General features: G+C 43.8%; 1 protein-coding gene and 1 long non-coding RNA gene across 8 annotated transcripts in view; one reads left to right on the top strand and one right to left on the bottom strand.

Moving 5' to 3' along the window:
- Positions 1–21,365, bottom strand: part of LOC135186174 (uncharacterized) — a 250,372-nt gene that overhangs the window by 187,292 nt on the left and 41,715 nt on the right. The gene's annotated exons all lie outside the window — the stretch shown is intronic.
- The window catches only part of B3GALT1 (beta-1,3-galactosyltransferase 1), a 232,434-nt gene that overhangs the window by 190,060 nt on the left and 21,009 nt on the right, over positions 1–21,365 (top strand). For 4 of the 6 annotated variants that reach the window (XM_064163625.1, XM_064163632.1, XM_064163656.1 and 1 more), the window contains one exon: positions 5,552–5,791. The exons of 1 other annotated variant lie outside the window; for it this stretch is intronic. The gene's annotated coding sequence lies outside the window, so the exon portion shown is untranslated. The remainder of the gene's footprint in view (positions 1–5,551; positions 5,792–21,365) is intronic. One more of the 6 variants, XM_064163642.1, reaches the window with a different exon arrangement.

Genomic DNA, 21,365 nt, shown 5'->3' with positions numbered 1-21,365 from the left:
GAGCATGTGGGGGGGTGTTTGTCTCTCTCTTAAAGAGGGTTTCAACAACAAAAGGCCTGGAACACAAACGCTATGAGGAGAGGTTGAGGGAACTGGGGTTGTTTAGCCTGGAGAAGAGGAGGCTCAGGGGAACCTCATTGCTGTCTACAGCTACCTATAGGGAGGTTGTAGCCAGGTAGGGGTTGGTCTCTCCTGCCAAGCAACCAGCAAGAGAACAAGAGGATACTGTCTCAAGTTGTGCTGGGGGAGGTCTAGGCTGGATGTTAGGAGGAAGTTGTTGGCAGAGAGAGTGATTGGCATTGGAATGGGCTGCCCAGGGAGGTGGTGGAGTCACCATCCCTGGAGGTGTTGAAGCAAAGCCTGGATGAGGCACTTAGTGCCATGGTCTAGTTGGGCTGGGTGCTAGGTTGGACTGGATGATCTTAGAGGTCTCTTCCAACCTGGTTGATTATGATTCCTTATAATCATAAGGAATGAAATGTGGATTAGTTCTCTCAAGTTTAATAAAAGTCTATTTCAACTATTTTTCAGTTTTGTTACCAGTGAATCGTTCCAATGAACTATTCTGTTCAAACAAATCCATTCCAGTGTAAACATTTTTTAAACTTATTTGGAATACAAACTATACCTACACAGAACACCTAAGCTGTGTTCCACAGCAGTAAAATGAAAAAGAATCCTTTAATATATTCCCTGTTGTATTGCAAATCAGACAGCTCCTTCAGTTTCTTCATTGTGTTTTGCATACCATTACCCATAGCACTTTTCCTGTCTACTTTGCATGATTATTACAGTCAAGCCTTACTCAAATCTAGAATCAACATTTCTCACAACCCTCCAAAACTCTCTGCCTATGGAAAGGGCTGAATATCTCAAGACACCAGGCCCTTATTTTCATTCCTAAACTTCCATCACAAATCTGTGTATTGGAAATGAATAATCGATTATGAATGATGAATATTAATTTCTGCATGAATATTAATTTTATTAATAGTATTCAGAAATTCAGGTAAATGCCCTTAAATTCTTTGGATTTTCAGTCAACAGGAAGTAGTTTCACAGAATTGAACAGTTTAAACAAGCAGAACTTGGAAAATAGGAACACAAACCCAGAAAAAATTAATTTCTGCATGAATATTATTATTAATATTAAAAAAAATTGGGGAAAGTCCATAAGATTCTATGGATTTGCAGTCAACAGGAAGTAGTTGCACAGAATTAAACAGTTTAAACAAGCAGAACTTGGAAAATAGGAACACAAAACCAGAAAATAATAATTTCTGTATGAATATTATTATTAATATTCAAAAAATTGGGAAAAGTCCATAAGATTCTATGGATTTTCAGTCAACAGGAAGTAGTTGCACAGAATTAAACAGCTGCTCCCTGGGATAGGACAAGGAGCAATGGGTGTAATTTGCAACAGAAGAGGTTCCACCTCAACACAAGGGGGAACTTCTTTACTGTAAGGGTCACAGAGCACTGGAACAGGCTTCCCAGAGAGGTTGTGGAGTCTCCTGTGGAGACTTTCAAGGCCTGTCTGGCTGTGTTCCTCTGTGTTTTGTGCTAGATTGTATGGTCCCACTCAGGCAGGAGGGTTGGACTTGATGATCTCCTTGGGTCCCTCTTCCAGCCCCTAATATCTGGAGCCCTTATTACAAAAGGGATGCGGAGATGTTGGAATGTGTCCAGAGAAGGGCCATGAGATGATCAGAGGGCTGCAGTAGCTCTGCTGTGAGGACAGACTGAAAGAGTTGGGGCTGTTCAGTCTGGAGGAGGCTCCAAGGTGACCTTAATGTGGCCTTCAGTATCTGAAGGGGGCCTACCATAAAGCTGGGGAGGGACATTTTAGGCTATCAGGGAATGACAGGACTGGGGGGAATGGAGCAAAGCTGAAGATGGGTAGGTTCAGCCTGGATGTGAGGAGGAAGCTGTTGAGCATGAGAGTGGAGAAACTCTGGAATGGATTGCCCAGGGAGGTGGTTGGTATCACAGTATCACAGTATTATTAGGATTGGAAGAGACCTCACAGATCATCAAGTCCAACCCTTTACCACAGAGCTCAAGGCTAGACCATGGCACCAAGTGCCACGTCCAATCTTGCCTTGAACAGCTCCAGGGACGGCGACTCCACCACCTCCCCGGGCAGCCCATTCCAGTGTCCAATGACTCTCTCAGTGAAGAACTTTCTCCTCACCTCCAGCCTAAATTTCCCCTGGCGTAGCTTGAGGCTGTGTCCTCTCGTTCTGGTGCTGGCCACCTGAGAGAAGAGAGCAACCCCCTCCTGGCCACAACCACCCCTCAAGGTAGTTGTATAACTGCTTCTTCCTTCCCTTGCATTACTAATAGATTGCTGTAGAAAGCAACTACCTGAAATCTGCAGCTGCTCACACATTAGAGACTGAAATCAGTGGAGTTTCCCTGCCGTTCCACACGGCTGGATAGGGGCCCTGATTTTCTACCTGACCTCTTGAACACGTTAAAGCCATTTGTTCCAATTTGTTCCAAGTAGCTGTCATCCTCCCACAAGATTATGAATTGGGACTATAACTCACCATACATATAAGCACCCTGCTCACCTGCCAGCATCCCATGACCATTGCCCCTTGTTTACCAGGAATTGCAAGGGGCAGCTGCATTGATTTCTGCCTGCCAGAAGAACTCTGTTGGGGACTTGAGTCTTATCAATTGTAGGAAAAGGTCTAAATGTTAGTATGGGGAGGAAGGACCTAATGGGCATACTTGGTATTATGGTCATAGTGACTGATTTTAGATTGTTTTCTTCTATCATCAGCAGTTCCCTGGCTTGTCCCTGATGCATAAGGAAAATAGTGTTCAGTTAGCTTTGCAGAATGCACCTGAAATAAAGCAAGAGCTCTCTCTGAAAACTGCAACTTTAACATGCTATCTCCTGCATTTCTAATGTATAGGAGAATGTGGCTGATCCTGGGTTTGTTGCTTCACATGTCCTAGCAAATTCACATTCATTTAAACTAACGATGGCCAACAAATCAGTCCAAGAGCCTGATCTGACCTATGAGCCTGCCAAATTTGGCTGCTGGTTGGAGTGATCGCTAGGGAAATCTAGCCAGAGAAACAGAATTTGGTTGCACAGCAGAATTTCCTAGGAAAGCTGCTATTCACTGGAAATGTGTCTATATTGGTTTGGCCTGCCTAGGAATGAACGTGGGCCCCAGGCATGGAAATGTTGGCACTCCATAGCTTAAGCTATTCACGTTTGCCTCTAACTTCAGTTTCAGCTCACATCTCTGAGGCTCGTGAGTTGTTGAGCTGTATTAGATCAGATTTCCTGTCTCTGCTGTGAGTGTCATTCCATTTTCATCCAAGAGGGTGTCCCTGAGCTCCTCTTGACCCAATCACTTACAGAAGTTATTTTTCTTGTGGCCAAGCTACATTTTCCTTTGATCCATTTAACCAGCCTGCATTTACTCTCTGTGACATGAAAATCAGAGCTGTAGCTGGAGGCATTTATTTGCTCTCTGACTCTTGAAATAAAGTAAGTTGCCAGTATAATATTATATTTCTCTAGAATGTGTTGAGAAAGTCCACACACCTTCTAAGAGTGCAGGGGAAAGCAATCAGAGCCAAACAATACCACATTCTTCTACTTCTGTGTGCACAACCTGGGGCAACACCTCACACTCACCCACTCACTGAAAAGACCCACAGCATGGTATTAGTGCCAGTCACTTATAGCAGGGTGAATCACTGCAGATAATCTCTCTGTGGTTTTTTTCTCTGCATAATATTCACTTCTGCAGAATTATTACTCTGATATTTAAAACTAGATTTCTTTTTCTTTTATATAAAACTAAATTGATGGAGAAGATGATAAAATCATGCCTTTCTAATGAGAATCAGCATTTATGCCAGTAACTTTTTGGAACACCACCAATCCATCTTCATATCTGTTTGCTTTCCCACAAGTGATACCTTTGATGCTTCATGAGACAGCATCTACCCCACTAAATTAAATGTTCAACAAGAGTCTAAGATCCAGCTCCGATCCAGGACAGACAGATCTAGTGAGTTTAAGATACTGGCCCTGGACCACTAGATGGATAAAGAACTGGCTTGATGGCTGCAACCAAAGAGTGGTTGTCAATGGCTCCATGTCTAAGTGGAGGCCAGTGACAAGCAGAGTCCCTCAGGGATCAGTCCTGGGACCAGTCTTGTTCAACATCTTTGTCGGTGCCACAGACAGAGGCATCAAGTGCACCCTCAGCAAGTTTGCTGACCACACCAAGCTGTGTGGTGCAGCAGACATGCTGGAGGGCAGGGATGCCAGCCAGAGGGACCTGGACAGGCTGCAAAGGTGGGCACGAGCCAACCTCATGAGGTGCAACAAGACCAAGTGCAAGGTCCTGCAGCTGGGTCAAGGCAATCCCAAGCACAAATCCAGGCTGAGCAGGGACTGGCTGGAGAGCAGCCCTGAGGAGAGGGACTTGGGGGTGCTGCTGGATGAGAAGCTCAACCAGCAACAGAACAAGGGGATACAGTCTCAAGTTGTGCCAGGGTAGGTCTAGGCTGGATGTTAGGAGGAAGTTCTTCACAGAGAGAGTGATTGGCATTGGAATGGGCTGCCCAGGGAGGTGGTGGAGGCACCGTCCCTGGAGGTGTTGAAGAAAAGCCTGGATGAGGCACTTGGTGCCATGGTCTAGTTGACTGGATGGGGCTGGGTGCTAGGTTGGCCTGGATGATCTTGGAGGTCTCTTCCAACCTGGTTGATTCTATGATACCACAGTGCTGTGCTGTAAGTTAACAGATGCTTACACCATGCTATGGTTCTGTTGTTTAAATTAAATCAGGTAATATAAAAGGCAATCTTAAACCTATTTGAAACATTTTTTATAGAGGGAGAGCATATAAAACATGCTGTATAATCAACCAATAAAGTAATGGTTCAAAGCAGATGTTACCATACTAAATAATGAGTGAAATTCAGGCTCGCTGCAGCTCCAGTGAAAGGAGCCGTCCCTGGAGCTGTTCAAGGCAGGATTGGATGTGGCACTCGGTGCCAGGGTCTAGCCTTGAGCTCTGTGGTAACAGGTTGGACTTGATGATCTATGAGGTCTCTTCCAACCTTGGTGATACTGTGATACTGTGAAATAACTGCTTCAAGCTTTGCAGGCAATCTTTAGAGATTGATTTTTTTTCCTTCCACCCATGTTTTGAACAGCATGCCTAGCAGCCACTTCACCTGCTCTTCAGCCAGCCCTCAGTCCTGTTCCAAGAGGCCTGGCACCACCTTGGATCACTGCACTTCATAGATTGCATCTATATCAAAGAACTCACAATACAATGGTTTCATAAAATCACCCAGAATTCATGAGTTCCAGCTTTCAAGACCTCAGCTGCCAAACAGTATTGTAAATGTACAAAAATATCTGCACAGACATTTTGCATTGCAACTTGGCAAGACAAAATTACACTAATTGTAAATAATGAAGTCTATTTCAGGCTTCAGTGGTGGGATATCTGAAAAAAATAAAACAGTAACAGGGAACATCTCTCTCCTTTCCCCACACAGACATCTATTTATCTAGGGCTTTCCAACAAGAGCATGAAGAGCACAGCCTGAAGATGAGGAGAAGCAAGGAATGAGCCATTCCATTTACTATACTTCTCAGTCATTGCAAGGTGAAGACTTCGTTGGGAACCAATCTTCAGGAGAGGCTCAAAGCAGAGGTAATTTCTGCTCTGAGCCAATACCAGTGGTGCAGAGGACAGCTGCAGACTTGACGGCTCCTGCTGCTCTGGCATGCACAAGGCAAGTCCTGTAATGGAGATCCACAGCTTTGGGGGGATTTGTCCTTTGCCTATTCTACATTACTGATGCAAATCCACACAGAGATTTAGATTACTTTGTTCTCTTTCCTATGCTTTCCATTAAACTCTGTTTACAGAGGATTAAAACCAGCTGATAAGTAAGGTTCCAATGGTAACATGAAACAAACATTCAAAGTGCTTTAGATAATACACACAGAATTTAGACCTATTTTCCTCAGACAGAATTACAGGACTAAATCAGGTCACAGTAAGGGCAAGTCAACTGGCAGACACAAACTCAACTGGTTAGTGCAAAAGAGCATTTTGATGGCAGATATTAAGCTTTCCATGCCCACCCTTGCAGTGGAAGCCACATGGTTGTGACTGGCCATGAAAAGGAAACAAAGGAAGTCCAACTTTTGCAGAGAAATACTGAATAAACATACTCCACAGCTTCTGCAGGTCTCCAACTTTGCAGCCTTATCAATAAAAATAAGCACAGTTTTATACATTCAAAAGCAACACCACTTTCTTACCAGCAAATTAGAAAGTAAGTAAATAGATATGCCCTACCTTCCCTCCATCCTGCAATGTTGCCTGGCCCTCAAGAGGAAGATAACAGGTTTTTTTTAATTATGAAGTGATAGTTTGAGTGTTACCTCTCCCCCCACTCTTATGGAATCACCCATACTGGACTCAGCCAGCTGGAAATTAAGGAATGAAGCTTTATATTTACTGCTTAGCACAATATACAAGCAGATATTTACAATATATACAGCTACATACAGACATATGCAAGTTAAAAGTGATACAGAAACACAACAGCCCTCCCAGAAACCAGAGTCCCCAGGAGGGGCTCCCAACCACCCTTGCACCTTCTTTCCACCCCTCTACTTTATCCCAAACTTTGGCTTATACTCAAGGTGAGTTTGGAGGATCGGCCAGGGGGGGTTAGGAAACAGAAGGATTAGTCACAAGGAAAGCAGGCCAGGGAGAAAAGTACAGGCACCAACAATGACAGAGCACCACACTCTGTTATCTATGTTTGTGTTCTTGTTCTTACACATCTCAGCAAGCCTATGAGTGCAGTAGACATCATCATTGTTTTCTTTTCACAGCCTGTAATCTAATTCCTCTCAATAAAATATCCCAGCTAGTCTCAAACTAGAACACATGAAAACTTTTAGGATACAATAAAGTTCCCTCTCAAACTGGGACTTGAAATAATGTAGTGTGCTTGAGATGCCATTATTTGTCAGAAAGTTAAAATGAAGAGGTACCCAGTCACGTGGTGGCTTGAGAAGAGCACTTGGTGAGGGCTGCTCACTAAATTTTGCTTCAGCATAGTTCTGATTGGTTTGAGGTGCAAATATAGGTTGCAATGTGTTCAAGTAGGACTCCAATTCTGATTATTGAGGATCATAGAATCACAGAATCAACCAGGTTGGAAGAGACCTCCAAGATCATCCAGGCCAACCTAGCACCCAGCCCTAGCCAGTCAACTAGACCATGGCACTAAGTGCCCCATCCAGAGTTTTCTTGAACACCTTCAGGGACAGCAACTCCACCACCTCCCTGGGCAGCCCATTCCAATGCCAACCACTTCCTCCTAACATCCAGCCTAGACCTCCCCAGGCACAACCTGAGACTGTCGTCCCCTTGTTCTGTTGCTGGTTGCCTGGCAGAAGAGACCAACCCCCACCTGGCTTCAGCCTCCCTTCAGGTAGTTGTAGACAGCAATGAGGTCCCCCCTGAGCCTCCTCTTCTCCAGGCTAAAGAACTCCAGCTCCCTCAGCCTCTCCTCATAGGGTTTGTGTTCCAGGCCTCTCATTGTTGAATCCCCCTTTAAGAGAGAGAGCAAACACCCCCCACATGCTCATGGCAAGAGTCTAGCATGACCTTGCACTCCAAATTCATGCCCAAATGGTAAAAACGACCCAAGAAGATTGTAGGAGCACACACTTACCAACTCACACTACAGCTGTACTACCAGAGTGTAATAAATTCCATTTTCTAACTTTGGAATAATAACAAGAACGTCATTAGAGAAATGTATTTCACAAATTGAATGGTTTAAAAAGTGCAGCTACTGCATAGAATTTGTACTGTTTTGTTTGGCAATCTGTGTGCAGATTTGTCACTTGTACAGCTGTCCCTAATGGGGTTATTTCTGTAGCATGTCTGTGGTGATTTGTGCTTCAGAATGATATGAAGTTGCAATATCACTCCAAAAACATTTCACATTATGAAGCCATTCAACAGAGTGATTCTTCACTTGGAGAACAGTGAGGCATTGGATCAGGTTGCCCAGAAAAGCCGTGGATATCCCATCCCTGAAAGTATGCAAGGCCAGGATGGGGCTTTGAGCAGCCTGACTTAGTGGAAAGTGTCCCCGTTTAGGGCAGTGGGGCTTGGAACTTGATGATCCTTAAGGTCTTTTCAAATCAAACCATTCTATGATTTGTTTGGTATGTAACACGACTGGATCATCTGTGCCAAAAACTCAGTTTTACTTCTACTGACTGGAATGTGTCCAGAGAAGGGCAATGAAGCTGGTGAAAGGCCTGGAACACAGCCCTGTGAGGAGAGGCTGAGAGAGCTGGGGGTGTGCAGCCTGGAGAAGAGGCGGCTCAGGGGGGACCTCATTGCTGTCTACAACAACATGTAGGGAGGCTGTAAGCCAGGTGGAGGTTGGCCTCTTCTCCCAGACAGCCAGCAAGAGAACAAGGGGACACAATCTCAAGTCGTGCCAAGGGGAGGTCTATGCTGGATGTTAGGAGGAAGTTCTTGCCAGAGAGAGTGATTGGCATTGGAATGGGCTGCCCAGGGAGGTGGTGGAGCAACTGTGCTTGGAGGTGTTGAAGAAACGCCTGGCTGAGGCACTTAGTGCCATGGTCTAGTTGACTGGCTAGGGCTGAGTGCTAGGTTGGACTAGATGATGTTGTAGGTCTCTTCCAACCTGGTTGATTCTATGATTCTATGTTTCTTGGTTTTCAAAATCATTAATCTTCTTTCTTCTGTGAAAGAAATGTGCTATCTGGTCTGTCATCAATATTCTGAAGAGGGTGGAACTTCTCTTTAATCATCATAAATTTCACAAACTATCTGAAGTTTAAGATTTAAACTAAAACTTGATATAAATGTCAATGCTCTGCTCAGACATAGCAAGGACATCTGCAAGCTAGAGAATGTCAGACAAATGACCTATTACACCTTTTTATGTGGAGGTTCAAATTAGTAGCTTGTAACAACTGAAACTGTGCAGATTGACTTTGAGCTAGTGACACATCTCCTTTTGACCCTCTGGCAGCTGCAGAACTTCCAGTATTTAACTTCACAGGCTGGATGAGCAAATGTCTAATACAAAGTGTACTTTTAAATCAGACTAGAAAATATGAAATAAAATGTTCCAAGCATTGGATATATATTTGAATTAATCAGCATTTATGGACATTTATTTCTGCCATTTATGACCTGTATTACCTGCCAGCATCTCATCGAATGAGATCCCATTAAATCAAGTCACATCCCTGAACTTAAAAGCTCATAGACTCCTGAAAGAAATCAAAGCCAAACAAAGCAAATTACATAAAATCTACATAGAGAGAAAGGTATGCAAGGTAGGAAGCATAATAGGAACTCATTTATGAGCTTTTCAAAGTAAGGTTCAGTCTGAAGGGAGAGGCATCACTTTTTCTGCAACAATATTACATAACAGAAAAGGAACAGAGACGATTTCAGGCATACAACATCAGCAAGGCCATGGACTTCGGCCACAGGCAGCTTGCAAAGGAATCCCCATGTTTAAATTAATTATGGTAATAATTTTTCATTTGAAAGAAAAACACACCTTTGGAGAAGAAGGGAAAGTTCAAGAAGAAAAGTTCATAGGATCACTGGATATTACAGGTTGGAAGGGTCCCGAAGTGATTGAGTCCAAACCCCTGCCTGAGCAGGACAATACTATCTAACACAGATCACAGAGGAACACAGCCAGACAGGCTTTGAAAGGCTCCAGAGAAGGAGACCACATAACCTCCCTGGGGAGCCTGTTCCAGTGCTCTGGGACTCTTACAGTCAAGAAGTTCCCCTTGTGTTGAGGTGAAACCTCTTTTGTTGCAATTTACACCCATTGCTCCTTGTCCTATCCCAGGGAGCAAGTGAGCAGAGTCTGTCCTCACCTCCTAGCCAGCCCTTACATATTTATAAACATTTATCAAATCCTCTCTAAGTCTTCTCTTTTCCAAACTAAGAAGTTCCAGGTCCTTCAGCCTCTCCTCATAAGCCATGCCCTCCAGTCCCCTAATCATGCTCGCAGCCCTCTGCTGGACTCTCTCCAGCAGATCCCTGTCCCTCTTAAAATGGGGAGCCCAAAACTCAAGGCAGTATTCAAGATGAGGTCTCAGCAGGGCAGAGTAGAGGGGGAGGAGAACCTCCTTTGATCTGCTGGACACACTTTTCTAATACACCCCAGGATCCCATTGGCCTTCTTGGCCACAAGGGCACATTGCTGTGCCATGGCTAACTTATCTACCAGGACTCCCAGGTCCACAGTAGTTCATCTCCTAGCCTGTACTTGTAAATTCTTCAAAGATCAATGATTAGGTCCAAGGGAATAATCTTGACAGATAACCAGTTACTCATGGTCCTTGGAACACCAAGGGTGTTGCACAGAAAAAAATGCAACATGTCATAAAAAAACCAGCATCTGTGTTTTGTATGATCTGTATCCAAAACTCTTCAGAAATTTCATTTCCAAGGGCATCTCCCATGCAAGGATGACTTTAGAGATGAAGCTCTGTTCTCCCTTATTTGAATAAATTAGCTCAGTGCATATGGACTGTTTCACTTTCTCTAAAGTTTTCTCAGGAACATCTCATGCACTGGATTAAGTTTGTTTCACTTTGGAGATCCTGTGTGTATAGTCCACACCATGATAGTGAGCACTTCTGCATCTATTACTTGGCTAAATATGCTTTGTTTAGTGTATTTTAGTCAGTAAGAACTTTCTGATTAAAGAGAAGCAAGAAGCAGCAGATTATTAGAAAGCAGGACAGAGATTTCTGGAAGAAAATGTTTCACCATATGATCTACTGCCAGGATAAATTGTAATTTAAATATACTCAGCATCTAGTTAATTTGCCTGCTGGTTTATACCAGTGTAAAAGTCAAACAAATTACATTCTTATTAATGGACCCACACAAAAAACAGATTGGGTCAAAATACAGCTATTTATACACTGCAGTCCCATCAGAATGTATCTCAGATGTTATTTTATTGCAGTGTTTCAAGGAACTTTTAGAAGGAAGTATTCCTTGAGATAAAAATAATAATTTCCTTAGAAATAGACTCTTCCCCCAAACCTTTTCATTTGCTTGAACAAGAATTAATATATTGCTGGAACAAAAGAAACCTGAGCATTAATTTTGCCATAATAATGGAGAAGAGGAATGGAAGATTCAGCAAAATATAAAAATTGGATGTGTCAGTGTGACATTCAAATCCATACTAGTCACAGAAATAAAGTTCAGGGTGATTCCAATGGGACTTGTGCCTGCCTAAGGATAATGAGACTAAAAATATCTTTGAATAAGAAATAGCACAACTTATAGATAATTACCAGATAACAGAGATGTTAAGAGTAAAATGAGGCAATTTTTTCTGAAGGTGTAAAAGAAATCTGAAGCTGTAGCTATCAATCTCTTCATTTTATCTTAAAGCTTGGTTATCAAGAAACCAAAGACAGTTATGGTTGGTATTGCTGGAAAGCAGTCCTGTGGAGAGGGACCTGGGGGTCCTGGTGGATAACAAGTTAACTGTGGCACAGCAATGTGCCCTTGTGGCCAAGAAGGCCAATGGGATCCTGGGGTGTATTTAGGAAGAGTGTGTCCAGCAGATCAAGGGAGGTTCTCCTCCCCCTCTACTCTGCCCTGGAGAGACCTCATCTTGAATACTGCCTTGAGTTTTGGGCTCCCAGTTTAAGAGGGACAGGGATCTGCTGGAGAAGGTCCAGCAGAGGGCCAGATGGATGATTAGGGGACTGGAGGGTATGGCTTATGAGGAGAGGCTGAGGGACCTGGGGCTGTTTAGTCTGGAAAAGAGAAGACTGAGAGGGGATTTGATAAATGTTTATAAATATCTGAGGGCTGGCCAGGAGTGAGGGGACAGGCTCTGCTCACTGGGATAGGACAAGGAGCAATGGGTGTAAACTGCAACAAAAGAGGTTTCACCTCAACACAAGGGGGAACTTCTTTACTGTAAGGGTCCCAGAGCACTGGAACAGGCTCCCCAGAGAAGTTGTGGGGTCTCCTCCTCTGGAGACTTTCAAGGCCTCTCTGGCTGTGTTCCTCTGTGATAGTATTGTCCTGCTCAGGCAGGGGGGTTGGACTCGATGATCTTGGGTCCCTTCCAACCCCTACCATCCTGTGAACTTAATTCTGAATTCAGACAAAGTGGTCCCTTCAGCTACAGTAGAGAAACTTGAGAGGAGAACTTTATATATAAAGAAAAGGGCAAGACCTCTGGCTGTGCAACTGACAACATGATCAGAGCTTCTCTGTTACATAAGGTGTGTTAGCATCAGCAGTGTTATATCACCAGGGCAGGTCATTTTCTGAAAGACACAATTGTCACGAGTATGTGCAATAGGCAATGGCTAATGCTTACACATCCTTCAACCTTTTCCATGTACAGCCTCCTCCAGTGTCATTTGCACTCTAGTCAGAGAATGCAGCCTGTACGTTTCCCTGTGACTGGCACACGACCATATGGATTTGAGGACACCAAGGGCTACTGTGTTATAATCCCTGTTCTGTCTAGAAATTCTATGTAGATATGCTCGATATGTAGTTATGTTCCATGTAGATATGTTCAATGTGTAGATGAGGGGGCTGGAGCACAGCCCTGTGAGGAGAGGCTGAGGGAGCTAGACTTGTTTAGCCTGGAAAAGTGGAGGCTCAAGGGTGACCTCATTTCTGTCTACAACTACCTGAAGGGAGCACAAAGCCAGGTGGGAGTTGGTCTCTTCTCCCAAGCAACCAGCAACAGAACAAGGGGACAGTCTCAAGTTGTGCCAGGGGATGCCTAGGCTGGATGTCAGGAAGAAGTTCTTCACAAAGAGTGTGACTGGCATTGGAATGGGCTGCCCATGGAGGTGGTGGAGTTGCTGTCCCTCGAGATGTTCAAGAGAAGACTGGATGAGGCACTTAGTGCCATGGTCTAACTGACTGGATAGGACTGGGTGCTAGGTTGGACTAGATGATCTTGGAGGGTTCTTCCAGTCTGGTTGACTGCAGGGGTGTTTGGTCTTCCTTTAAAACCATTGCACTTTTAATGCCAACCTGCTGATGCTAGGAAACATTTCCACTGAATGTTTTATTCAACAAGACTTAGGAGAAAATTTTGTCCAGTGTGCTTCCTGTCATCCTTTATGCAGTACATCTTAGGATATTTGAGCAGAACAGCTAGAAATAAGGATGAAGATCAGCAAACTGGGAGGAATATAAATCTTTTCTTTCACTATTCCTGTTTTCATATTGCCCATCTAAACCACAGTTTGAAAGTGTCAGATAACACAAGTTTCACTTCTACATTAATCACTTAGCTCTATGACACTAGAACAAGTTAATGACTCTACAGCAGAGTCATTGCGGTCTGGCAATTCTAGTTTACCATTATTTAGACAGGGAATTCAGTGCTATTTATGTGATCTGATATTTTCAAAGGGTTGTCCTATCCATTAGAAGACAATAGCAAATATTCGAAGGCCAATGGGATGAGATTTAACAAGGCCAAGTGCAGGGTTCTGCACTTTGGCCACAACAACCCCAAGCAGCACTACAGGATGGGGACAGTGGCTCGAAAGCAGCCAGGAGGAAAGGGACTTGGGGGTACTGATAGATAGCAGGCTGAAGATGAGCCAGCGGTGTGCCCAGTTGGCCAAGAGAGCCAATGGCATCCTGGCCTGCATCAGGAACAGTGTGGCCAGTAGGACAAGGGAGGTTATTCTTCCCCTGTACTCAACACTGGTCTGGCCACACCTTGAGTGCTGTGTCCAGTTCTGGGCTCTTGAATTCAAGAGAGATGTTGAGGTGCTGGAACGTGTCCAGAGAAGGGCAACAAAGCTGGTGAGGGGCCTGGAACACAAACCCTACAAGGAGAGGCTGAGGGAGCTGGGGATGTTTAGCCTAGAGAAGAGGAGGCTCAGGGCTGACTTCATTGCTGTCTACAACTACCTGAAGGGAGGTTGTAGCCAGGTGGGGGTTGGTCTCTTCTCCCAGGCAACCAGCAACAGAACAAGGGGACACAGTCTCAAGTTGTGCTGCAGGAAGTACAGGCTGGATGTTAGGAGGAAGTTGTTGCCAGAGAGAGTGATTGGCATTGGAATGGGCTGCCCAGGGAGGTGGTGGAGTTGTCATCCCTGGAGGTGTTCAAGAAAAGCCTGGATGAGGCACTTAGTGCCATGGTCTAGTTGATTGGACAGGGCTGAGTGCTAGATTGGACTGGATGATCTTGAAGGTCTCTTCCAACTTGGTTGATTCTGTGATTCTCTAAGTGACATGCAAGCTGTGCATCCTTCTGGCTGACTTCAACATATACCCGGGTTAGGTTTGCTCTCCAAAGGTCTTCTCTTATGCTCTGAGATACAAACAACTACACTGCTCAGACAAACCTTCAGGCAATGTATTTGCTATAGCATTCAATACAAGATGCATCTCTGCAGGGAGGAAGGAATAAAGCCTCCAGACAGCATTATCAGGCATCCACTGTAAGCCAAAGAACTCTTTCCAGATATGATGTCTGTAATTAAATGCCCCATTTCGACGGAACACAGCAGCAAAATGAGCTGCATGCTCAGTTTTAGCTGGCTGAGAGTACTTCTGCAATCATCTTGTTCTTACTCATCAAGTTGTTAAATTGCTTCATATCTAGTGGACATCAAGAAAAAGTTTCTATCACCAGAAGAGCAGGAAGTGTATTATTAGGCTGCACACAATCACAATTAATATAAACACCTCACAAGTACCTCTTACAGCTCACCACCCTTGAAAGTTTGTGATTGTTTCAGACCATGAAATAAAAAACGTTGAAAAAGCTTAACTTACAGGAATGTGTGTCCTGTTACTTCTTAAAGTGAGACATGGAGCTGGAAAACTTTATTTCATGAAGCATAGAGAAATAGAACACTACCTACATTTGAATGCATGATACTCTGGACCTGTAGCAACTGAAATCATTGACTGCTGAAATCCAAGCACAATTGTGCTGCAACTGCTTCCATCATTTAAATACTTCATCTACCACTGAGATGAAGCACACAGCCACACATGGTAAGCTTCAAAGATACCTGGCCTCTGTCAGGAACAGTGTGGCCAGGAGGACAAGGGAGGCTATTCTTTGCCCATACTTAACTCTGTGCAGGCCACACCTTGAGTCCTGTGTCCTTTTCTGAGCCTCTCAATCCATGAGAGATGTTGAGGTACTGGAACATGTACAGAGAAGGGCAACAAAGCTGGTGAGGGGCCTGGAACACAGCTCTGTGACAAGAGGCTGAGGGAGCTGGGAGTGTGCAGCCTGGAGAAGACTGAGGGGTGACCTCACTGCTGTCTACAACTACCTGAAGGGAGGCTCTAGCCAGGTGGTGTTGGTCTCTTCTGCCAGGCAACCAGCAACAGAACAAGGGGACACAGTCTCAAGTTGTGCTGGGGAGGTCTAGGCTGCATGTTAGGAGGAAGTTGTTGCCAGAGAAAGTGATTGGCATTGGAATGGGCTGCCCAGGGAGGTGGAGTTGCTGTCCCTGGAGGTGTTCAAGAAAAACCTGGATGAGGCACTTAGTGCCATGGTCTGGTTGATTGGATGGGGCTGGGTGCTAGGCTGGACTGAATGACCTTGGAGGTCTCTTCCAACATGGTTGATTCTATCATAAACCAGAATACTTTTAGATGACAAGTTATGGTAAGGGTGTAAAGAATTGCAGTTACAAAACTGAAACAAATGGTGCCATACACAACATTCTCTGATATTTTCAGTCTAAGAAGACATACTGATGTATTTGTGAAGCAGATGCAAGCTGCAGTGGTGTATTATGCAGCAGAAAGCAGTAAAAGGTGTAGTTTATTTTGGAATCACAATTATTCCACTCCAGTTGGAAAAGTGATAGTGCAAGGGATGATAAAAAGAAGTTCTTTTTTGTGAATGCTGTGTTTAAGTCTGCAGAAGAATCTAATCACACAGCAGCAGTTTCAAGATACAAAATGAAGTGGTGTCTTCTCTGAAATAAATCCCTAAGATCTGCCAATGACATTATTCTGTCATTTTCTATCATATTTTCCAAGGAAGTACTGAGTATTTAAAAACAATTGTAGGATGCACTGGATCAGAATATTCTCTCTACAGACAGTTAGAGTTTTTGAGGGGTTACATTTCTGCTGGTTGAAAATATTGAATAGTGATCTGTGTAGGACACCTTTCATATGCCAATGGCTACCAAATCCAATATGAGCTTCCTGTGGACTCTGCTGAGCTTCTGGCAGAAAGTTACTGTACTAGATTCCCAGGCCTTAACACATACTGCCTCAGAGCCAGTATAAGAAGCAAAACCAAACAACTAGGCACTAACTCTGAAGTAGACCTCCTCACAGAATGGTTTTGTGCTCGCTGCCACAGCTGGCCACATGGAGGGCTATCCAGATTGGCTTTCAGGTCAGCTTTTAAAGCTTCCCAGGTCTCTGGCCTACATGTCTTTCAGCCAAGATGAGGACTGGGTGGATGAGAATGCCCCCTGTAAAGCATCCTTTCATCACTGAAAAAATCTTTTAGTGCTGTAGTGCCACGGTTCACTACTGCTTTCATACAGTAGTTATCTGCTTTGTAGCTTATCAGATGAGGAGGTAAACAAATACTGCCAGCAGGAAGAAGATAGTGCCAAGCATCTGCATATCCTGTTAGATTCAATTCTGTTAACACTACTAAATTTTGTATAAAACTTGTAACAAAGGTACAGTAGCTACGTTAATCAGAGGTATTTTTCCTAGGTGGAGAGAAATCATCAAAATAACACACTGCAGCAAGCTGTTCCAGTCTTGTGATCCTGACAAAGCTGTATTGAAACAAAAAGTCATAGTCCTTAAGAAACTTGTCATTCTTCCCCTGGCATTTCATCTCAAATGTCAGTAGTAAAGCTATAACAAAATTAGTTTAATAGGATATGTGAGCACTCCAACTGCCAAATGGAGAAGAAAGGTAGAATTTAAATGCCCTGCTATATACTTTTTACAGCTAAATAACACGTTAAAAAGTATTTCATTAAGTTACACTTCTGGTCTCTCAGCAGGTTTTCAGAGTCTTAAAGGAGATCCACCAACAGAGATGATTTAATTGTTCTGGTACCTATTTTTCACACTGTTTTTTTACAAGGACTGGAAATTCAAAATCCATTCTAGAGAAGATTGCTCCTGCCTCTGAAGGGCAGTTTTTAAGTTGCAGACACCTAGGGGCACAGTTATTTGATAGAGGCCTAATTTATGGATAGCATTCAAGGCTACAGGTGTCAGCTGTGCAAAGACAACTCTCTGCAGTGTCTCGCTCTCCCTCCAGAATTTGAGATGCAGGAGCATGCTGGAATTTAAGACCCTAATCTGTGTCTCTAGAGGTGCACACACAGAGAAACAGATGCCTTAGAATACATAATCTTGTCCTGTAGTCTATGGCTTTCTAATACAAAGCAAATGGTTTTGTCTTCCATTTTATTTTATCTACAGGGGTGGCTGAGCAATGACCTACTTCTCAATTCAATATATCTGCTTTCAGAAATTTGCAGTTTTGGTCTTGTCACTGCTGGTTTCATCATTCCTCAAATTAAAGGAGCTTACATCTGAACTGTTAGTTACTTGACCAAGGCAACCAAGAAACCATTTTTCACGTATGATAGTGTCTGATACGTTTTCTTCCATGTGTGTCAGATAGAGCTATAATTTAGAGCTTATTTCCTGCCAGAAAGGATAATAATCTGGTATTGTTTGAGGCAGAAAATCCTTTTGGTAATCACAGTACAGCATATAAGGCACACTTAAGGAGTGGCTGTGGATTTTGTCCATTCTCATATCACTAAGATGCTGAAAATCTCATCTACATTAATACCAGACAAAGTGAATTAGCAAGCCTGCTCTTATTTAGCTTGTCAGGTTACCCTTAAAAACAGTTCTTGCTTTCTGTAGAATTTTTGCTGTGTTTTGTATATCATGGCAAAGCAATCTTCTTACATGTGTTTTTCATACAAGTTGCCATTCTGAAGTATATTTAAAATATTATATAATCCTGAATAATCTGCTCTCTCTTGCTAAGTGGCAGAGACTGCAGGTAGTAATTTATTAAAAAGACAATGTATCATCATATCAAAATTATTATTGAAACATCACAGGATGCTAGGGGTTGGAAGAGACCCAAGGAGATCGAGTCCAACCCCCTTGTCAGAGCAGGACAATACTATCTAGTACAGATCACAGAGGAACACAGCCAGACAGGCCTTGAAAGTCTCCAGAGAAGGAGACCCCACAGACTCTCTAGGGAGCCTGTTCCAGTAAAGAAGTTCCCCTTTGTGTTGAGGCAGAAGCTCTTTTGTTGCAATTTACATGCATTGCTCCTTGTCCTATCCCAGGGAGCAGTGAGCAGAGCCTGTCCCCCCTCTCCTGACCAGCCCTCAGGTGTTTATAAACATTTGTCAAATCTCCTCTCAGTTTTCTCTTCTCCAGACTAAAAAGCTTCAGATCTCTCAGCCTCTCCTCATAAGCCATGCCCTCCAGTCCCCTCATCATCCTCATAGCCCTCTGCTGGATCCTCTCCACCAGATCCCTGTATTCCTGTCCCTCTTAAACTGGGGAGCCCAAAACTGAGCACAGTATTCAAGATGAGGTCTCACCAGGGCAGAGTAGAGGGGGAGGAGAACCTCCCTTGATCTGCTGGACACACTCATCCTAATACACCCCAGGATCTCATTGGTCTTCTTGGCCACAAGGGCACATTGCTGTGCCATGGTTAACTTGTTACCCACCAGGACCCCCAGGTCCCTCTCCACAGGGCTGCTCTCCAGCAGATCACCTCCCAGTCTGTACTGGTGCAGTTTATTATTCCTTCCCAGGTGCAGGACTCTGCACTTGTCCTTGTTGAACCTCATTTGGTTCCCCTGTGCCCAGCTCTCAGTCTGTCCAGGTCTTGCTGGATGGCCTCACAGCCTTCAGCTATATCAGCCAAGCCTCCCAGCTTGGTGTCATCAGCAAACTTGCTGAGCAGACTCTGTCTGTCTGTCCCCTCATCAGTGTCATTGATGAAGATGTTGAACAGGACAGGACCCAGCACTGATCCCTTGGGGACTCCACTGGTTACAGCTCTCCAGCTGGACCTAGCACCATTGATCACCACTCTCTGAACTCTATCTTGTCAGTGCACTCATTGTAAGTCACCACCGCTTCGACAATCTTGGATTGCTGCGAGATGGAATGAACACAAAATGTTTATAACAAATGGAGAGGCTAAAGTTTCCCCCATTTGTCTCCAAGCCTCTCTGTATTGGGAGTTTTCTAGATTACAAAGACTGAATTCTCTGTACATGCTACTCACAGGGAGTAACTTTTCCTAGCTACTTTCAAGTACCTGAGAGCCAGAAAGTGAATGATTCTGCCGTTTTTTAACTACTAAAGATGTAATTTATGTCAGGTTTATTTTGATGATGATTGTTAACAGGAACTATCAAAGTATGTACTCTTCAGCAAAAAAAAACTATTCTCTTTTTTCTCTCTTTTAGCCTCTCTTAGGTACAAGACATTATTTTTCAAAGGTTTAAGGGGGGAAAATCTTGAACTCAAAGTGTGTTTCAAAAGCTAATAAATTACTTAGTCACACCCATATAAGTACATAATTTGTGACACCAAATACTTCTTGGTTTTAATTTAATGGAGAAAAAATCACAGGCAAACACAAAGAATTATTATTTTTAGCTGACCTGAAGGATTTAATGACTTAGGTTCAAGGTACAAAAAGGAAGAGGATTGGCTGCATATTGACAATTACACTAATGCTGGGCACTTTAACCAACATTTAGAGTGAAAACATATGAAATTTTGTCCTTCTCAAAACATCTGAATGCAACTTGTTAATAGGTTTGTCCTGATAACAAAGGTTTGACCCTACATGTAGGAATCTGGTGTGTGATTGATATGCTACCTTCAAAAGTGGTTTTGCATTCTACCACAACATTATACAACCATTGGAAAGCAATGAGCAATCTATCCCTTGTTACACCATCTGGAGAAAAAAAACACAACAGCAAAAAAGCCCTGACACATACTCTTCTGGCAAAGGCACATGTGGGAAAATAGCTTATCTGGGCCAAGAGCCATCTTCAGCTTCTAAAAAGAATCTGGCTGATTCAGAGGCTTCTGACAGCCCCTCACTGTGCTTTCGTTTTGTGTCAAAATCAAAAACATCACATCAGTCTTTCAAAGCAGCATATTACATAGAATCACAGAATCAACCAGGTTGGAAGAGACCTCCAAGAATCATCCAGTCCAACCTAGCACCCAGCCCTATCCAGCCAACTAGACCATGGCACTAAGTGCCTCGGCCAGGCATTTCTTCAACACCTCCAAGCACAGTTGCTCCACCACCTCCCTGGGCAGCCCATTCCAATGCCAATCACTCTCTCTGGCAACAACTTCCTCCTAACATCCAGCCTGTACTTTCCCCAGCACAACTTGAGACTGTGTCCCCTTGTTCTATTGCTGGTTGCCTGGGAGAAGAGATCAACCCCCACCTGGCTACAACCTCCCTTCACGTAGCTGCAGACAGCAATGAGGTTACCCCTGAGCCTCCTCTTCTCCAGGCTAAACTCCCCCAGCTCCCTCAGCCTCTCCTCACAGGGCTGTGCTCCAGGCTCCTCACCAGCTTTATTGCCCTTCTCTGGACACGTTCCAGTACCTCAACATCTCTCTTGAATTCAAGAGCCCAGAACTGGACACAGCACTCAAGGTGTGGCCTGACCAGTGCTGAGTACAGGGGAAGAATAACCTCCCTTGTCCTACTGGCCACACTGTTCCTGATGCAGGCCAGGATGCCATTGGCTCTCTTGGCCACCTGGGCACTCTGCTGGCTCAGCTTCAGCCTACTATCTATCAGTACCCTTCACTCTTCATGTCCTTTAAAACTGCCTTATGCGTGAACAAATACCCAAGCTTTCAGTTTAAGTTCAGACTGATCTCAGAAGAGTCCAAGGAGAGAAAGAATAATTAAGTATTGTGAAAGAAAATGAAAATGGGAGAGTGATTTTTTTTTTAATTCTCAAGAAGTGATTGAATTGATTTCCAAAGCACTATGCTCATCAGTGAAATTTAAACCTAAATATTTCAGAGGCAAAGTCTTTTTTGTTTATTACCTTTTTTGCAATCAATGCAAAGGGAAGAAGGGAGCTATTTGGTCATATTCTTGGTCTAGTTGATTGGACAGGGTTGGGTGATAGGTTGGACTGGATGATCTCCCTATGAGGAGAGGTTGAGGGAGCTGGAATGGTTTGGCCTGGAGAAGA

This window comes from Pogoniulus pusillus, chromosome 2, assembly GCF_015220805.1.
Source record: "Pogoniulus pusillus isolate bPogPus1 chromosome 2, bPogPus1.pri, whole genome shotgun sequence".
Taxonomy (NCBI): domain Eukaryota; kingdom Metazoa; phylum Chordata; class Aves; order Piciformes; family Lybiidae; genus Pogoniulus; species Pogoniulus pusillus.
Note: the sequence above shows the minus strand (reverse complement) of the source record. Positions and strands in the feature narration are given on the sequence as shown.